General features: G+C 40.6%; 1 long non-coding RNA gene across 2 annotated transcripts; it reads right to left on the bottom strand.

The window, feature by feature from the left end:
- Positions 1 to 9,631: 9,631 nt before the first annotated feature.
- LOC122133164 lies at positions 9,632 to 11,479 on the bottom strand. Of its 2 annotated transcripts, XR_006152577.1 has the most exons (4): positions 11,344 to 11,479; positions 10,848 to 10,887; positions 10,337 to 10,441; positions 9,632 to 10,238 (listed from the first exon to the last, which is right to left on the bottom strand). It is a non-coding gene; the product is annotated as an uncharacterized LOC122133164 (long non-coding RNA). The 2 variants fall into 2 exon arrangements; XR_006152576.1 differs by lacking the exon at positions 11,344 to 11,479 and having other exon boundaries at positions 10,848 to 11,102.
- Positions 11,480 to 21,498: the final 10,019 nt, after the last annotated feature.

Below are 21,498 nucleotides of genomic sequence, written 5' to 3'. Positions count from 1 at the left end.
AGCCATTGTTTAGGGTGCCACATTCATGGGATTGAGTCGTGCGAGTTTATATGCTGGGTTGTCCATAGCTGACTTGCTGATAAAGTGTTCTTTTGTGAAAGTGATGATAATGATGATATGCAACCAGTAAGATATGGCTGTGATTTAGCCTTATTTTCCAAGTAACAATAGAAAAGAGTGGAACAAACATGCTCTTGGAAACAAAGACGAGTGAATGCTCATAGAAATGAATAATGGTAAGGTATGGCCATTTCCCTACATGGGTAATCAACAGATCTGCGACACCCACAACATAATGATGCAGATGTCCAATCCAAAGTCGTCTAGAGTAGTAACATTAACCCAGTGAAATGGAAATAGTGGAGCCAAAAACATATTACATAATTATGCAATGCAGCACTTGTGTGTCTGGAATTACAGCAATTAAAGGAAACCACATCAAGGATGAAAAGATAATTTGCTTCCAAACATAAACAATTAGTTGTGTAAGGAGAGAATGTAACCTTGGAGCCAGGTCTGCCCACAGAATTAACACAAACAGCAATGGCTCTCTTGTGGTTTTCTCATACTATTAGGGTGTATGTTTGGCTTACTCAAGCAAATTATTGTAATTATACACAGGGAAAGATGTTGAATTCTTTGTGGCATTAACTGGGAACTTCCCACAGCAGCCAAACCTCTCACTGTCACATGCAAACACTCATACCCAGCACCCTAGCCTAAGTATTGTAACACAACAGGGTGCACTGCAACCATCATACCGATACTTAACTTATCCATAACAACAACAGCAACAAAGATGCCAAAGGGCATTTCACTGCGGTTGTCAAGTGGGCACCTTCCTTCATCAGTGTTTTCATTAACTTAGGCCCAAGACACCTCCAGGAGGCTCATCAGTGGTGTCTGGCGTCCCAGACCCACTCCCCTCCATACTCCTGATGGGTAAGGACACATGTCCATACCAGAGAAAACAACACATACCCCGCAAGATACACCCAGGCATTACTGAGAGGCTTTCCAACAACCATGACTGAATGCTGGGTTGTTCAGCTATACTTTGCCATTTATACACTATTACAAGATAATAGCACTGGATTCAGTGCACTGCATATCAGCGTGGCGGCCATGCATTATGTGGGAGTGTCATGGTCAAGAAAAAGTTAAGTATTTTTTGTGAAGATTACTTGCACGTAGAACCTTTGTCTAGTCTAAACAATGTAAAACCATGTCAAATGAGTTTGGCTTTAAAGGCTTAAGCATATTGTTAACAACATGGTGGATACTCCTGATTCTTTGAGTGTCATGTATGTTGGGAAGTTGCGGCACAACAGGTTATTTTTAACTGGTGATATTTTTATGCAATAAAACTTTGCAAGTCTCCCCTATGATCCACAAGGAAAAGAAAGGAAACTCATCTGAGCTAGCTGGGTTAACACTACTGCCATTTCTTCTCTATGTGCCGTATATAGAGAGAGATCTGACTATAACTCCCTCTAGAGTTTCCTCTTTCTCTCTTAACTCAGCTTCACAGTCTACCACTGCCTCCTCCAGACTCCTCTGCCTACTGCATCAAACATCACCCCTGACCCCACCCCCACCCCTGGTGCCCACACACACATCTAGGAAGGGTATCCTTTAAGCAAAACTTTTACCTTTTATTATTGTATTAAGTAGCCTACAAAGCAAAGTGCATAGTGTGCTGGGTGTAGTGACTAAGTGACTATGAATAAGTAAGGTTACAAACAAGTATACAAATAAGATCTATCATTGTAGTAAAATTAAAAATGTCTGTGTGTGGACAGGACAGATCCTACCTTCTATGGCCCTCTTTGGAGACATCTCCTTACTGGGCTGCATTATGAAACTTCTCCTTCAGATAAAAGAGCAGAGTTGTATCTGATCTGCTAGCTTTGAAAACAGATTTAACTTTTAAGATCTTCATTTAGTTCTTAATCCACAGCCTTGACTACATCTTAAGTAAGGGTAAGCTTTGTAGCCTACAGAACAAACACCTTATGAAACAGCTAGCCACATAGCACGGCATTATAAAGTTAGCACTACTAGATAGCTAGCAGTTGTTATAATTGACAACATTTATCTGCGTTGTTTGAGATTAAGAGATTCTTACTAACCACTATTTTTTTCTTACTCTTTTACTGCGTTTTCGTTTCCAGTAGTAGGCTTATGACAGCTAGTTGTGTTTCATGGTGATGCCATGCTGTGGCCTAATTGCAAATGTTTTAGCAAGTTAATAGTATAGGGGACATGTTCATTCTCGGCATGTCATCGCAGTCACCTGAAGAAAACCATAGATTTTGAGTTCCTATGGAATTGTCGTTGCTGTAGACTAATGTAATCAGCTGTCCTCAGGCGCCCCTTCCAGCTCAGGGCCCCAGGCAATTGCCTGCCTCCCCTGATGTGACACCCCTGCTACCACTGAGAAACTGTAGGAACTTGAGCTTTAGAGCTTTGGAACCATGATCCATATTTGACTCTTGTTCTAAAACGGGTAATGGCTTGGTGATGAGTAAAAGTGTAGAAGTGTCTGAGGACTTGGCACATTTCCATGTGTCTGTTTTGTCTTAGCTAAATATGTCAACAGTTTGCTGGGAGTTTTGTATGAGTTATGTCAGTGCTGGGAGATGAGCTGTAACTGTGGTAATGTTAACAAATACTGGCACTTTTCTGTAGTCTTTGAACAATTAACCAACTATGAAAATATCAAATGAAAACCCTTAAATGTACCATAAAATAGGCCTACCATTTAGCCATAATTTGGTCATTAATTGTAACATCTAACAGATTAGGATTACATTGTTGTGATTCGGTGATCTTTTGTAGCCTTGTGACTGAGAAAATTAAAGCTTCTCAAGTATACAGCTCATGATAAATGTATAGTGAGCACATGTAGATCTACCTCCTTCTACAACAGCGCCTCAATCTTGCTTTCCCCAGACACTCACGCAAGTTGGAAGAATGACTCAACGCAATAGCCACTTCAGTCCTCTTGCCTCACTCTTTGTATACTGTAAAGCAGCGCACGTGTGTATGAAGTGCGGGTGTACACACTCTTAAACCACTTACGGGAGCCCCGAGTGGAGGCTTTGATGTCTGTCAGTGTGGATCAAAGATGCCTGCGAACAAGACTCCAGCAGGTGCACTTCTCCTTTCATCCTTGGAAGAAAACTGGCCCACCTAGCCAGACGAGGGGCCTACCGTACTCCCCTACACTTAAACAGGACAATAAAATCCCCCCCACCCCCCAACCATCATGCCAGGTTCTTTGTGTTGGTCATCATTCAGAAACGGCGTGTTTACACAAGGAAGCTTGTTGTTGGACAACAGCTTTGATCATTCGGATAGCCGGAAGAAACGCACTGTGTTTGTCTTGTTTTCTTATTTTTGGGAACGTTTTAATGAAGCTTCTAAATATTGGATGTGGTAGTTGTTTGCTAGGCATGTAAAGTGGGTATCAGTGTAGCGATAAGGCTCTCCTCCTTGATCTTGAACTCAGTCATTTAATCAAAGCTTATTTATGGCATTACAGGTTATTTTGTTCTACTATTGTGATTCATTCACACTTTCACTTGCAGTGAACACATCCTCATTGATTCTACACAAACAGATGTGATCATATAAACATTCGATTATCCTTAACCCATTTTGTATTTTTCATGATATGGCGTAAAATCCGTCTGAGATTGAAATCTGATTTCGGTCTGGAACCACACAATTTCTGTTGCAGAATCATTGTCACTTTTCCACATTTTTACATAATTCATGTGATAATACAGATGTCTGCTTGTTTTTCTTTTTCTCTCTGTCTGCCTCATGTCTTGACATTTGAAGATTCCAGAAGCCCAGTGAGACCACTGAGAGCCTCTCCAGAGAGCAGAGTTGAATCGATTGCAAATAGGATGCTGAAAATGACAATGATTACACGGGCTCTTAAGCCCTGTGACTCAGCTCCATTTACATACAGTATGTGGTAATGGCATCTGTTTGTATATGTTTCACCCCACCTTTTTCTATCATGGCCTCCCCACCCCCTTTGGGTATCATCCTCTGAGACATCCCCGTGGCCAGGGTGTGGACGCATTGAGGCTTTGATCTCGCTGCAAACACATAACGTCTAAGCGCATAATGAGAGCATTGATTTTCCAACCCTCCTCTCCTTGGGAATTGATTAGTTAACTAATTGTGTCCTTTCTCTCTCAGGGACATCCCACCAACATTTGGTTCCTGTCAGCATTGCTTCTTTCACTGAGAAACAATAGAAGTTGTTCAGCTCAAGGTCCGCATTATCCTGTATACAGCTTCAAAGCGGGGATCAGATTAGTGATTTGAGTCCTCTGCCTAAAACATTTCCCATTAGAATAGAGCTGGGATGCACTGGGAATCTATTTAGCAGTGATTCAGGACAAACAAACGTATCCACTGTGTTTACTGCTAACTGGAATACGCCAGGGCATTCTCCAGACTAAAACCGTGTTTGACTGGAAGTAGTTCATGTATTTACAGTGAGGGTCTATGGCCTCTTCTGGCCTGATCAGTTTTGTTATTGATTTGTAGCCTGTCAATCAAAATGCCATGTTTTGGTTTCAGTTATAATAAACAATGTAACCCATTACAGGTATTTTTTTCATATAATTAATATTCAGTGTGACAGCACAACCTTGAGTTTGATTGCTTTTTTACAACAGCTCTGCAAAATAGATTAAAACATCCCACTTACTTTCTGTCATGGAATGCCTTATTCAATCAATTATAATATTTGACCTCTAATGTGGCATAATTGAGGCAAATACTTGGATACTTGGATTAGTATTTCTTAAATGAGCTAAAAAAAAAAAAAATTCACTTTCAATGGTGCAGTGAAGTTTGTCTGAACAAGCCATGATTAAGCAACATAAACCTGTTGGAGCTAAATTATCTTTGGAATGAAATACATCAAAACAGTCTGAAATATATATCCTATCATTCTATTGACAGACAGTGATCCATTGCTTTTTCTTCCGCCATCTGTAGCTTAATAATGCCAAAATCCAAAGAGAGACATTCTGTGAGCTATTGGATATTAGTGGCTGTGGACAGACTGGTTGTGGAATTCTGATTAGTCTATCAGACTCCAGTCACTGCAGAAGCCCTGCTTCAGTCAACATGGGGGTTATCTGACAGAATTCATTTCAGAGTAAAATGGAGAGGCATATTCCAGCATTTTGTCATTGTCACTTCCCTACCTCTGTACCTGCAACACCCTCAGTGCCTTCAAAGCCTCTACCAATGAAGTGGAGAAAAGACAGAAATGAGAGTACTATAAGCTTCTGTGGAATAAAAAGATAATGTAAGTCAATGCATTAAGTTTGATATCCACCACAATAAGATGTCAAGTTCAAGGTTAAGTTCATACTACTTATTACTATACTACCTGGACTGTACTGTATCTTTCTAGTTTCATCACATTTTGAATTTCGGATGGTCTCCCAGCCAGCGTTTCCTGTCAAGAGACAAGCAGCGAAGTTGCAACAGTTCTGCCTGAAAAGGGCACAACTGCCATGAGCTCAGTGTTTCTGTGGCTGGTGGGCGCTCCAGACATTCACTCACCTCTCCCCTCCTCCTCTCGTCCTTCTTCCCCCGTTTCCCCAGTGCTATCTCCCATCAGCGCTCTGACCTTTGAAGAGACTGTTATCTGCGGCATCCAGTGTTTGTTCATGGGGGCAGCAGGGGTAAAAGAGTCCATCATCGATTGTGTAAGGGAAGGGGGGATGATTGCACTTATAAATAAATGAAGGCTGAGATGAATAGACTTTGAATGACAGTCGTTGGGTCCTTGGCTATGGGTCCCAACAAGGAGAACGTCCACATTAATTCTCTTGTCATGTATTCATAAAAGCTTGATTTGATGTCAAGGTGACATGTGGCTTATGTTTATGTAGTTTGTGGATGCATAGTGGGTGAGTATGGTATGGAATGGAACTGTGATCCTTCAAATAACGGTGAAAGAGATTTGCATTTCTACACTGTGGTTTCGGTTTATAATGGGCTTGGTATGAAAAAGCAAAGTCTATGACATAAAAGCCTATGAGGACCATATCTGGAAGCCTTATTCTATTTAATTGCTCTGGAATAGCTATGACTGGCCCTGAACATTCATGGTGGTCCAAAACCTGATGCATCACAAGTGTTGAATCTTGAATCATTTACTGTGATGGAAACATGGTAAGAGCTTGACGAAATAAACACATGATAATATATGAATACCACACATAGCATGATACTACCCATTTATTACCGATCCTTGAAGTAAAGCTACTTATCCCACGATCACTAACTGTACCTTGAAGACGCAGATTTAGTCATATAAAATTAAACCTGAAATAAAACTACTTACAAAAAGTGTCCAGGATTATTATTAAAGACTTGAAGTATAGAACAGTACAAATGTAATAGATTCAGTACTTGTTTCCCGTAGTGAAATCCAAGCCATAACACAACAGGCCAAAATTCCATAGGCTACAAAATAGTTGTAATCACATGATCAAGCGAACAAGCCCTGTAAATAATTAATTTAATTGCAGTAAAACTCGATATAATATATCGATTAAAGATGGAAAGGTACAAAGAAGGTGGATCGAAGGCGTTTGGATACACTAGAGCTGACTAACGAGCAGTGATTTCGACTCCATAATGTTTATACATGCAGTTGTTGTGCTTTTTAACATCTAGAGGAGAAAGGTTGACGTTGACTTTAAATGATAGTTGATCGACTGTGCTTTTTATAAGTTTCACGGAAACGGTGTTGCTTTCAAGGAAGTAATTTATACATGGAACAGCATTGCGCGGACCAACACATATTTGCGTTTAGGATCTTGCTTATCTTTTGAAATTAGCTAAATGTTTTTGCCAATGTATTAAATTAGCTTTCGGTCATGTGTGGTGTACTCAGAGAGTTGCCAGCAGCATTAGCCATGTTGAAATAAGGGCCCAATGTCTTTACCAGTTTGAGAGCGCTAAAACTACTATGTCTGCTTCATTTGCATGTAGATAATGTATTTTCCATCTACTGGACCCGTTCATAGTAGTTCAGAATGCTGATGAAGTGTGTAACCAGAGGCATTGCCAAGATCTCAGCCTTACTCCCACCTGGTGTCTGATAGTTTCACAATCATTTCGTCCACAGTAACTAGTCCGAGACGCTCACTTCAGGGAGCGTAGCTGACGCAGAGATTATGTCCTCCACACGGAGATATTACCTGTGGCCAGTTTGCATCCTTCACTGACAATTAGTTTGATATTCGTGCACCTTATTCCTGGGAGCCACAGTGAGCTCTGTAATAATCCATATCCATTATTGAGCCTCTGACATGGCTATTTACGTTGCCTGAATGGCTCCACTGCACTGATTAATAGGCCCACCATCTGGAGTGGGTACCTGGCTGCCTGAGGAAGCATGCCTGCCTGGTAGGGAAAGCGCATGATATGCATTCACCTTTGGCCAGATATGGGGGCAAATCACTCAGCTGGATGCTGAGATGAAACTTTAACTATAAAGATGTTGTACAAGTCTTCATAAACAAAATGTTTTTTTGTTTTTTTTAAACAGTAAATTCCAGAGATTAGTTTAGTTTGCAATTATGTTACTTATTGTGTCGAATTTGGTGGTTTGTAGAAACTTGACAATTTTTTATTTTTTATTTTTTTTTTATGTGTGTTTTTAAGCCCAGGTTTTCAGACTGTATAATTTTTTCACATATAGCTTGAGGTTTGTTTAGTTTTAGTTTAGTATCCCTATATCTGTCCTCTGTCCCTCCCTCTTTCTCTCTTTCTCTCTCTCTCCCTCCCTCTATCTCTCTCTCTCTTTATAAAAACCCTTTCTAGGTTTGTTGACCTTTTACACTCCATAAGGTACAGTAGCATTTGGCTCCTATTTTGATGTGTGCAGTCTGCTTGCCAGGGTCAGTAGTTTTAATGATGGTGCTTAATCCACTGCAGTCTACATTGAGCTATTCCTTGCTACAAAAGGTCATCAAGATGCAATGTTATTGGAAATGGTTCAAAGCCTCCTAAAATATCACCCGTCTCATTTGCACTTCTGTCCATTTGTCCTTTTTGACGGTAGTGCTGGCCACCCCAAATAGGCTGCTGTTTTCTAAAGAAAGTGTACCTTATGAACGATGTAGCTTAACTAAGTAAAGATCCCTGTAATTCAAAAATAATGTATGTGTGTACATTGAAAAGCATTCCAAATCACTCCATTCAGGATATCGATGTTTCTTTTTCCCTGTGGTGTCTTGAGTGACCATCTGGCCAGCTACATCAAAAGTGTGTTATGATGATTTCTCGTTTTTGTGTAAACTGCTAGTCCATCACTCTCTCTCTATCCCCTACCCCTCTCTCTCTCTCTCTCTCTCTCTCTGTCTCTCTCTCTCTCTCTCTCTCTCTCTCACACACATACACACACACACACACACACACACCCACACACACACACACACACACACACACACACACACACACACACACACACACACACACACACACACACACACACACACACACACACATTTTTCAAACTGTCAATCATCACTCAATGACCTGGCCTGCTTGCAATGTTTTCTTGGCAGACACACCAGAACATTTGTTTAACTTAGCCATGACAGCTCAAGGTTAATTGCTGGACATAATAAGATTTTGACACAGAAAGGAGCACAGAGAGTCGGTGCGGTGCTCAAAAGTAGCAGACAGTTTGCCCTGCGCACAAACGGGGCCATGGTAAATATGCTATATTTTATACTGTATGTACGGGGAATATGGAAATAGCAAATCCCCTGAAGTCACAGGCGCATGTGGGAGGTGGGCTAATGAGTGGTGCTTTTTGTAAGAAAAGTTCCTGTCATTCCCTGAGGGACCTCATGCACTGCAAAAAATGCCACTCTAGATTTAAGACAAATTATTACATATTTAAGCATAATTTTGCTTAAAACAAGCAAATTTGGCTGCCAGTGCGTTAAGCAAATTTGACTTGTTAAGATTTCTTAAAATAAGACAGCCTTCACAATTACTCCAAAAGCACAGAATGTCCTGAAATAAGACTAATTCCACTCATTTCAAACCATGTAGTTACCTCAAAATAAGCCTGATGTCACTCAAATCTAGTGAACTTCTGAGGCATTAGTACTTGAAATAAGACAATTCAAGCACAGCATGTCCTGAAATAAGACTAATTCCACTCATTTCAAACCATGTAGTTACCTCAAAATAAGCCTGATGTCACTCAAATCTAGTGAACTTCTGAGGCATTAGTACTTGAAATAAGACAATTCAAGCACAGAATGTCCTGAAATAAGACTAATTCCACTCATTTCAAACCATGTAGTTACCTCAAAATAAGCCTGATGTCACTCAAATCTAGTGAACTTCTGAGGCATTAGTACTTGAAATAAGAGACAATTCAGGCTTTTACATAGGACCACAATAATAAAAGTGAAATTTAGACTGACAACACTGATTTCAAGTCATCTAGTAACTTCCAAAGAAGTCTGTCATCACCAAACCTGGAGTACTTCTTAAGCATGAAGTTACTTAAAATCAGACCACAAGCTCTTAAAATCAGGAAACGTGACACAACACATTATTTATCACTGTTTTATTAGCCTGTTAATGAAGAAAACCAATAACAGCCATTTGAGAGTAGTGAACAATAATAAGCATCAGAATGCTTAAATGTACTTAATTACATATTACACATAATGATTTAAGTAAACTGTCAGACACAAGGTACATTGACATCTACATAAACGATGACAATTCAGCAACACATCAAACAGTCAACAAATCATTGACAAATGTAGCTGGAAATACATTGGACGTTGTGTTACTGTGTGCTGTCCTGACCTCCAGACATATAGAGAAAGAGTTAGGGGGGGGGGCGGGGGGAGTGACATACAGAAGAGTGACATACAGTAGGAGGTTGACAAAGAGAGAGGGAGAGACAGACTAGGTTTGGATGAATGCTTGACAGTCAGCAAGCACCTTTTTATATGTTGTCGTCTTGTCACTCTCGTGAATAAGATCTTTGAGTACCTCTGTTTGTATTATGGACAATAGCCTAGCAATACACTTGGAATATGTTAACTGGAACACATAGTAGCATCCCATCAGTATCATGAGGGATTCCAGAAGCATGTCCCTTGGCAAGGTCATCAGTTACGCAAGAAGACATTGGCGTCCTCAGATGGCTGAAAGCAACAAATTGAGGGGAGGGGGGCAGAATTAAGTTAAACCACACACATGAAATTCACAAATGAAAGCATTATGTACTGACACTAAAACCCACCTCAAGAACATGGTACAGTGCCTCACTTGCCGACTTTTCTTGGAGGGGCGGTTGGGTAAGGGAACATTTTTAGGAGCGCCTCCAACAAGGCAATGGCCTGTGCAGCTGCAAACAAAGTGGTATAAGTTAATGTGCAATATTTATGATGACCCTGAAACTATGGATACATAAGGGCACTGAGTAAGCTGCAAGTCAATGTAATGGGTCACTTGTACAAATGACAAATGTAGTGGTGTTAGAACCCTCCAGTGACAACCACCAGTTTGCTGAGATTCAAGGAAAAGTGTAGTAGCACATCGGCTATGCCGCGATAATGACCACCTCACTGTACATTATCCCTTACACAGCTTTAAGTTTTTATTACTATTTTTGTTATTACATTTCTTACTGCCACTCCATGCCAGCCAGCTAACTAACTATTCACTTCTAGGGAAACCATGCATAGCCAGTCTAGCCACAATCTTTGGCTTTATCTAACCATCTTCTATCATATGTACTATCATAGACTTACCTTCCAGAAGTGACTGTGTTGTCTTGTCCAATTGCTCCATCTGTAATTTAAAGAAAAGGGTTGTTACTCTTTCAGAAAGAAAATAATCTTCAACTTCAAGTCGAAGCTTCACTCAGGGTGGGGGATCCTTAACCTATAGAGTAGCTAGTTAGCTAAGAGCTAACTGCAGCTACTAGCTATTATATCACCAACATTCACACTAAATGAATCCTCTGAACTTGCTTACTTTTTACAGACAAGACTACTAGGGACACTTTCTGACCATGTATTACCTGGCACTAGTTTAAAACATATGAGAGACGTTAGCTCAGTCGACATGGCTTCAATTGAATTATTGTGCTAGGTTAGCTGTCTTAGCTGACGTCAAGTGTGCTAGCTTTGTTTGCTAACAAGTTAATAACTTCAACCAGAAGTCTTGGTCTTTTACAAACATGTTTGTTTTCAATATTGCTGACGAATTACCAAAGTAGGCAGAGGTTAAATTATGTTAACTTACCTTTAGCGTTTGAAGTCGAAAGGCACAGCTCTTGTACTTGCTTCAGTTCACATCACTGGCATGCAGCTCAAGCGACGTTTGAGATGTGTTGGGTGCGTTCGAGTGAATTCGATCCTGCCACCGAGTTCGAGGAAAACTTGTGGTTTATGACAACATTTCTGACTGAGCATCTTATGATCAATGGTAATCCACAAGTATCGCAAGTATATTTGACTGTGTTTTTTAAGTGATTTAGGTCACTTTTGCTACGTAATGCAATTAAGTGGTTGTTAAAACTCATATCTAGTTAAAAATAACTTGAATTATGACCTTTAATGCAATAAGAAAATAACAAGTGAATTTATGCTTGAAATGAGACGTTTTCAACTTGACACTATTGCTTAAAATAAGACTACCACACTTGAAATGGATTCTTTTAAGATACAGTGCTCATATCTAGTGTTAAAGAACTCAAATTAAGTTCAAATGTGCTTATCAAGGCAGCGCAAGTAATATTTGCTTGAAATAGGTAAAAATAACCTTATCAAGACAACACTAGGTAAGTCCAATTTTGCTAAAAACAAGACCAAGTAGATTTTTTCATCTTAATATAAGAATAATAACCCTAGGTTAGAAAAGCAGTTTTTGCAGTGTGCTAATGGTTTGATTTATGGATTGCGGAGATGGAGGCGGCATGTCGTGCTTAACACCTCAAAGGGCCATCTATGGGAGGTCTGCCAGTTGATTGTACAGGAAACTCATCCCTCTCTTTGTACAGTTGTTAGTCTAACATCCCCCGCGCACGTACTAAAGCTTCCAGAGATGAGGATATGAATCAAACATTCCTTTTATCCTGTCATCAAGACCCGCAAACATTTGCAATGGATGATAGTCGATGGGACGTCAAGCGACCAAGCAAGGCAAATTGAAAATAGAAACAAACAGCTCCGAGCATAGTTGTAATGAAATGACAAAAGACATTTTTACTGATGCCAAACACAGCCAGTACTCCTCATCACAATTGTAAACTGTAGTCTTTTATGCAAATAGGACTGTACCACTCTTGATTGTTACACACTAAGGGGGGTGGCTTTACGCTCTATTGTTCCTTATTTGTTGGTTGGAATATCGCTATTCTGCTAGTCTATCAGCTATTGACTCTGAAAAACTGCACTGTGGTCCATGTTCCCATTCTGAGGACTGTTCCCAACTAGATTAGCGCTTTTCTTCTGGGCAGTAGGAAGCGAGTGGCTTTCTCTGTAATACAAAGGGCAAACAAACAATCTTAAGCCTCATAATGCGGCTCAGGAACACATGAGTTGTGCGATACCCCCTGAGCACTGTGGCTCATGAAATTATAACATGTCGGAGACTTAAATCTGCCTTTTTAAATTTTGCAACACAGTTAGTGGGAGGAACTTATCCCTGGGAGAGACTTGTTTGGTTATCAGTTATATTGTGGATGCAATCCTTGTACCAGAATGTTCTTGGTGAATTGTCAGTGTTGTAAAGGCTTCAGAAGAAAGCACAATATCAGACCTTTCACAAACGACAAACAGCTTTAAGCTCCCCTCTGCCTACTATGAACACCAACTGAAAAGACAGACCATTGATAGCAGTACATGAATACTTCGGCGTGAATATCTGAATTGCTTTAATCAAAATGCAGGTGGGAAATGAATCAGTGTTAAAAGATCATATGCCAGACGTAATATGTCAGCATTCCCATGCTATTATTACTGTGGCTGGTTCATGAGGTCAACTTCCAAATCTGCAGGTTTTAAGCTAATAGAGGGAGTGCGGTTGGCTTGGTCTCTGGCCAGGGTGCTGAAATGCCTTGAACAAATCCCTATTACTCCCTCCACAAGTTAAGAGCTGAATTTATAATGCTACCAGATACTGTTATTTAAATGTTTAGATACTTAGATGAAGGCTGGCTCTGTGTTGGGGACTGCTCTGGAGCCACTAGAGTTGGTTGTTGAGAGGATGTTGCACAAACTGCTGGACAACACTTCACATCCCCTGCAGGACCTATTGGTCAGACAGCAGAGTGTTTTCAGTTTTAATAAGGACCGCTGTAATAAAGAGATATATAATGGCTCCCCTCTGTGCCGGGAGAGGAGGCTAATCCTCTGAGTGGCGATGCTAATACTACATATCATTTGCACAGTTAGAGCTATATCTTTATTATTCTATTTATTTGACCTTGTAGTATAGTAGTTTGTATATATAAAAATGTGTTAATACTATGTTTTTACCTACAAGTGTGTTTTGTGATTTATGTGAATTGCTGCTGCAACATTGCAATTTCCCTTTGAGGATCAATAAAGTAATCTATCTATCTATCTATCTATCTATCTATCTATCTATCTATCTATCACCTGACTTATCAACTCAACAACAGAGTTTCTTACCAAAAGATGCAAAGAAGTCTTCACTGTCAACAGACCACTTTCAAGTATGGCGTTTACAATTCATTGCACATGACACCTGGAAGGAAGGGATGCTTAATCACACTACTAACTAATTTTTACCTGAAGAGCAAAGCTTTCAATCACAATTAAACATAAAATCCTGTTTGAACATCCAAAGCTGTTTTCTATAACTTGAATGTTTCCTTGTATACCGTGCTTCCATAACTGTGCACTGTTATTGCTGAATGAAAATATAGGTAGGTCCTAATCAGCAGGATATTGGCCCTGGTCACAGTGTCGCAAGCAGCTCCTCTTGCTTGTCATATTGCTCTCTGATGCTCACTGGGAAGAGAAAATAGAAAATAAATCATCTGGAATATTGTGTTCCTCCTGATGCAGCTGCTCTTGATGTCAGAAGTGCCTTTGGATAATAGCACGCTTATTTCCAACCACCGTGCACATATAAATAACGACCTCATTTTCTACTTCCACAGACTTTGATTGTTTGTGGAGACGAGGTTTTTGGTAGCAAAGAAGTATCCAGCAACTGGAGAAAGATAAATAGTTATCTAGAAATGTGAGAATGGTTGACTTGATGTTCTGAGGCATAATCAGAGTTATGTGTGATTATGTTCCAATGGGCTTGGCAGCACAGCTGAAAATCAAACAGCAAATAGCCTCCATTTTAAAGTAACACTATGCAACAAATTGACACTTTTTTGAAGTATTGGTTTTATAGGCAACTAGTTTTGGTACCATCCTCAAATTCATTTTGATAGCATATGGTCATGTTAAGGACAGATAAACACCTGTGTCTTTCCCACTAGCCATCCAGATATGCCCTATGTAGTTTTGTATACCGGGCTGGAATACCCTGCAAAAATGGAAGCCAGTTAGTGTCTGGGCAAGCTTCTATTAGTGTCAACTGGGCTGTTGGTGGTGTTTGCAAGGTTTTTGCATGCCTTTTAGGTAGTTAGCTTGCTAGTTTTGGAACAGAACTACGTATTGCTGCTTTAAGGTTTCTATAACCTCTTTAAATAGAAATCTCAATTGTAATTGAGGCAAGTACGGCCCTAGTATGGTGTCATCCTGAAATGCATTGCAATGTTGACTCAAACAGTAATAATCATTGAGCACAGTTTCTCAGTTCCCTGACTTTGTCAGGTAACTTTCTCCCTGCTGTTGTATGCTGTTGTGCTGTTCTCACATGCTATTCTTCAGGGATACTTCGGTCCAGTGGCGTGGCTATAGACATGCGAGACCCTTGCAGGAAGTACTGTCTACCCCTCCAGCTAAGAACAACATCCCTGGCATTTGTGGCCCTACTGTTCCCCATGTCACTGTGGGATCTGAGAGAATTTTCTAACCCTGGCTTGAGCTCACCCGCTGACTCTGTGAAAGCATCACTCCCCGAGGCTAGGAGTGACTCTTCCCCTCGCCGGGCCAGGGAGGACGCGTGTGCTCGTCTGCCAGTCCTTTCTTCTCTTCTCCCTTGAAACCAGTCCCTTGCTCTCGAGGTAAGAGAACCACGGCCCTCGACGGCACGTTTGGGTTTGCATTCGCCTTTTGGGGAAGTGTGACAGGATCTGAAATGGCTTGACAGAGATTCTAGACATTTTGCACGGGGAGCGCTGGGATTTGCTGTCACTATCAGACCTGCCGGCTTTCATCAGACTGCAAATTACTAATTAATAATTGTTAAAAAGTTCATTAATTCCTATGAAGGTATGAGATTTGTTTCATGACAGTACTACAGAATCATGTTTAATTCACTCCTATAGACTTAACATTCTCCACAAGTCCAAACTGATCTGGTGCCAGACGTTTTGTGTGGACACACTGTTGCCCTTTCATGAGACAGAGCAAACAGCAGATAAGCATGGATTGGATTTTCTGTCAGCGGAACTGAGGCCTGAAATGCTTACAAAACTGGGTTAGCCATGCTGTAGTATAGAACCCTGCACTTACATATAAAAAGTAATCGTGGCTTTTAGTGAGATCCTTCGGTGAGACATATTAAGCATTTAGTCTTTTTTTTTTACTGTTAATAACAATGACGATGTCCCTAAAACACACAACAAGAGATACGTCTAGTTAGACTGACGGATGCAGTTTTGCACCATTTCGAATTCAGTTAAAGGAGTAGCTCAGTTTGAATGGCAATCTCCCTTAGTATCCCACAGCTCAGCAAACTACATTCTCTGGTGAACAGGCCATTGACTTTCTCCATATGGATCCTCTATATGTACATTTAACATGTAGACAGACATAGAAGTGTGGGCTAAGCACTTTCATGAAAGAATGTAATGATTCTCTCAGCCTTTTTGTTTTCTTTATAAAATCAGCTTGTCCTCTAAGTAATTAATACTATTTCCTTGTCATGGTTTCTGCTCCTTCCAGTATAATTTTCTGTGTTAAACCCTTGTAGGAGCTTTGGCAAAGTGGTTATATTGGGAGCACTGGTTATTATATCTGACCAGCTTTCTCATAATACAAGATTCCTACGTTTTGACATGCTCCAAATATTAGCATGATAATAATGGCTGAACATGGATCACCAGGATTATACTGAGACAGAACAAGCTTAAAGAGAAGTGTGAGGATGTGAAGATGCCAACATTTGCAGTAGCTCGAAATAAATTACTGCAAAGTCTGATAGTGTCACTAGCTGGGTCTCCACATTTGCATATTTAAGTGAATTCATGAAAATTCCGCTAAAAGAAATGAGAGTCTTGTTTCTATCCGCTGTGTTCCGCAAAGTAAAGTTGTGAAGGAGTTGTGATCAGCTGTGGGTTCAAAACTTGAGGTTGTCAGGGCAACTTAAATGGAAAGACGTCATAAAATCTCAACAAATGCGATCTGATGTGACCAAACCTGTTTCCATCAACCTTGGTCGCATTATACCCTATGCAAATCGGAAATTAATCCACCTCACTCTAGCGAATCGATTTGTAATTCGACTTAAAAGATTTTATTACAAGCGTTTCAACTCGTTTCAAGTGTTTCAACTCAGGCTTTCCTATTCGAATGGTCAAAATTCACATTTAAAAAGTTGGATGGAAAACCATGTGATGAGACCATTAAGTGTTGACAACCACAAATAGGGCCAGTGAAATCCAAGCTGTAGCAGAAGTGTGCATGATCACATTTTCATAATGTAATTTGATTGGCAACATTTAATTGCGTTAACTGCAAGAGCAGACTGAGGAAATGTTTTTGAAAATATCATGCTTTACCAGCTGAATTTCTGCACCAATGCCATGGCAACCTAGACAGCAGCTCTGCCCGTGCTCCAGACCCCCTGAGCCGTCGCCGAAACGGACCAGTACACACTCAAGGAGCCGCGGGGGCGTTGCATATTTATAAAACAAATAATTAACGGGGAAAGTCTTTCTGCCATACCGAGCTTTCATTAGCTGACGTCTCCGCTCCCTGGCGACCGTCCAATGGGTTTCAGGCACCGGTGGTTTCAGCTCGCGAACGCGGTATGTGGGAAGAGAACAGGTGGATTTATTAGACGCAATTAAGATCAACTGATTGTGAGGGAGTCTTTGGGACAGAGAGACACAGAGGCAGAGAGAGACAGGGAGAGGGAGAGAGAGAGAGAGAGAGAGAGAGAGGGAGAGAGAGAGAGAGAGAGAAATCAAAGGGCCGCACAGAGCAGAGGGCTCTCTGGATTCATTAGTGCACACAGGGTTCGTGTGCGAGGAAGCCGAGGCAACATTCATCAGCATCGTGTCATCCTTAATGTGTCTCTCTCTCCTACTTCTCTCTTTCTTTTTCGGAGAACTCTGACTTGCTGCAGTATGAGCTCATGGTAGCTGAGCTGTGGCTCTCGGAGCACCATGCAGTAACGTTAACTGTCAGCAAGTCTGTGGTATGCTCTGTTCCCCCCCTCCTGTTGTCATTGCTTAAGCACACACAGCCAGATCCCCGAATGATTCGCCCAGATGAAGAGAGAAGTCACACAAGTGCTTTTGAATATGGATATAGGTTAACTGATGTGCTTCCTTATAACTGATCACAGAGAAGTCACAACATGGGTTTTCACATCAAAAGTGCAAAGAAAGAGGGTTGCAATGATGTGACTGATTTTGTTGCCATCACTGTAAGGGAAGTTCTACTGTAGTGTGCTTGATGTACTTTCAGTTTACCCAACTTCTTTAGTTTGTTTACCCTGCATTTATCCCCCTAACTATGTGATTTCGCAAGAAATCACAAATTGTTCTTCTTAAGTATTTCTATTTTCATTATTCCATTTAATTGGCACCGCTTCTGCTCCTAGCGTTTTTGAGATATCAACACCGCTCCAACTCTGACATGTCTGTTGGGATCAGTGCAGTGCTCATGTAAAATGTTTGCAATCCTCCCAGCCATTCTTTTTTTTTCTCGTTTTTCTTCCATTTTTTCCCCATTGAAATTAATTGGGATATACTTCGGAGAACTTCGGAAACCTTTGCTACAATTCAAATACTTCTGGGTTTCCGAAAGCCACAAGTCAGGAACATCCAAACACCCATCCAAACTGCACATTCTCACCTCGTATTGACCCCTAATAATTATTGCCAATTTGCCATGCTGTTATCATATGAATGGCTCTCTTTGCTAATGGATAGGTCATCAAGAGCTGAAGACAATAAAATGTGCATTTACTATATTTTATTTTCCTCACAAAGCTCTAAAAATATATTTAGTTTCTATCTATATATATTGGAAAAGTAGACCATTCAAGGCTTCCGGAGGTAAAAATACCAAGGCATGTCAGACTACCTCAAAGAATCCATAGGACTTAAACACTTTGGGATAATCTTTGAATGTAGGCTATTATCTTGATCGGATAGCACTAGGTAGGTCATTCCACCACCGAGGTACCACTAAAGAAAAGAGTCTTGGTTGCCATCTCTTGCTGTGGAGAGAAGCAAACAGAGCAGACATTCTTCGGAAGAATGAAGTGGTCGAGTTCTTCATAGATCTCGGCAAGGTGCATTGCATAGGTGCAATGGAGACTATCAACTCATTTTGAACATTAACTGATTCATGCCTATGTGTGACAGAATATCAGTGTTACAGAAACACTACCCTGCACCTTGCGATATTTATTGCTCATCCAACAGCTGGTAGGAGAGTCAAACCTTTCTTTTGTCGGGCGAAGAGTTAACATCCACCTAATTGTACAGGTTGCGGTATGCAATGGCCGACTGCTGCTTGCATACACATCTCTAGTTTATCCTCAGTCTCTGCAACTTTTAAGTAAATGTGATTAAAAGGGAAAAATGCTGACGTTCCCCTCCAATAGACTGTGGAGCATCCATTTACCTCAGGCTATGCTTTCAAGCTTGGTAGGGGAAATCAAATAAGGCTAATTTGAGAAGATATGCTTTTAGTTCAGTGCTTTTTGCATAAACAAAATGGCTGCAGCTCAGATTAAAAACACCTAAAATTGTTACAACCATGAAATCACTTTAATTACAGAGACTAACAAACCATTTATATCCCCAAATATGCCGGAGCGTAATGATGATTACAAATGCACCACACCACTGAGTACGGTAATGGCTTCATTCAGAGGAACCTGGCATGGGAGAGAGAGGCCTCTGCATCACCGAGGAGTGTTTTAGCAGCACTATAGTTTAATATAGGGATGGTGTTGTCCATGTTTCTCCTGGGTTTTACTACATGGCACTGCTTTAAAGCTGGATCAGATAATGTGACAGATGTGATACTCAATTCTAAAAGAGCCATTGTTCAGTTGATATGTTGATAATTTACGTACGTTTGAATTATATATTAAATTAAAAGTTGATCTTTGAATTGACTGTTCAGAGCACTTCTGACTGTTCAGAGTTGACCGAGTTTTCCTGCTGGAAAAAGAAGAAGTGGATAAATGCAACTTGAAATAAAGAAGAATATAACAAACAGACTTTTTTAGTCCGACTAATTACAGTCTCCATGTCTGATGCACTTTAGCCACTAAACAACGCAGGAATCGGTATCTGTGTCCATGGCAACTCTGCTGAAATACTCATTCATCAGTCACATCCTCTGAGTGTCCATGGCATCTCTGCTGAAATACTCATTCATCAGTCACATCCTCTGAGTGTCCATGGCATCTCTGCTGAAATACTCATTCATCAGTCACATCCTCTGAGTGTCCATGGCATCTCTGCTGAAATACTCATTCATCAGCTGAATACAGTTCATTTGGAGACAGATGTTACATACTCAAGCCTTTTCAGCGGGCATGAATAGGTTTTTCGCATTGTAGTCCTGTATTTGCCCAGTCATTACTTCTCTCTCTCTCTCTCTCTCTCTCTCTCTCTCTCTCTCCTGCTTTCTCATTTATTTATTTTCCCTTTTCTCTTTCCTTCTCTGATTTCTTCTTTCCCCACCCTCTTCCTCCGCATCCTCTAGAATGTAATTAGCGTAAGTGCCTCAGCCTCTTCGGTCAAAGGCACATGAATTACTTTCACTTACAATGACGAAGACGAATACTTCACCTACCCACGTCCTATTCATCTTCTCCCTGGACCAAAGTAATTGTGTTTTGCAAGAGTATATGGACTACTGCATGCTGCATCTCCGAGTACACATTTGTCAACAATTATGTTTCATTTTTTTCTATGCTAATATTTACTTCCATCAATAGTAAGAATGTAGGCAATGTTTTATTTGTCACAGGAAATACTTACAACTCTTAATTGCCACAGAGAAATTGGCTGATGTGATAGCACTTAGATAGATTCACTCAGAATTGAGCAGAGATAATGAATAAACAGCATGAGGTGAACTTGATTGATTCTGCTGCAGTTTTTTTTGTACAACATGAGGATGTCATGCTAACACAGCAACACCCTTAAGGAGAAATGAATGAGTGACACAGCCATAATAGCCAGCTTTGTGTTGCTCTTCAAAATCTTTCTCATGTTCCGCAATTTATATAATTGAACACATCTGTCCATTGTTCAAACTGACAGCTTTGAATTACAGCTGTGGGTGACTTTGGTGTGACCTTGCTTGCCTCGAACTTGGGTCACCGACCTGGGTGCTTTGCCTCGTGACTTCAATCAGCAGGGTCCTTTCCAGGTTAGAGCGTGCTATCAGTGGACAAAGGAGGGCGCCTTTCCTTTCTCTCACATCTCTTTTGTATGTGTGCAGTGTTTGTATGGGGGAGTGGGGGTCAAGTATAGAGTGCTTTACTCAAAACCTTGGCAACCCTTTCAGTTCCAAATGACCAACAATATTGATTGCATAACACATTCTTTCTGTGGGCTTTAGTCTCTCGCTTTGCTCTCATCATCCACTGGGGACTAAAAAGACAAAGTATATGTTATGTAGTGCTCTTTGGGTATAAAACGTCCCCACCATACATATGGGCAGGTTTGAGTAATAGCAACTGGGTTCTATGTGATTATCTTTTCCCCCTACAAATTTCAGGTGCCACCACACAAAAAAAGTTAGCGCTAAGGATAATGAGTTAAATTGCTAGTGTTTGTCTAGAGTTCCACTTACTCGGTGACAGGATCGTTTTTGAGTGAGGGCTAGATTCCACTTGTAATGCTTGCTGGGCCATTCGCATTTTGTAGATTGAGTCTCGGTAATTGATATTAATTGCCACTCAGCGAACGGCCCCTCTAAATTCACTGCTTGACAGCCGCGTGGCCCAACTTTGGAAATGAGGTTATTCAGTTCTTTCCCCCGATAGTTTCAGCTCCTTTAATGAACGCTTGATTGAATGAGTGATTGCAGTGGCGGAGTTGAGGTC

The sequence above is a fragment of the Clupea harengus genome, chromosome 9 (assembly GCF_900700415.2).
Source record: "Clupea harengus chromosome 9, Ch_v2.0.2, whole genome shotgun sequence".
Lineage (NCBI taxonomy): Eukaryota > Metazoa > Chordata > Actinopteri > Clupeiformes > Clupeidae > Clupea > Clupea harengus.
This window is presented reverse-complemented; position numbering and strand designations above follow the sequence as displayed.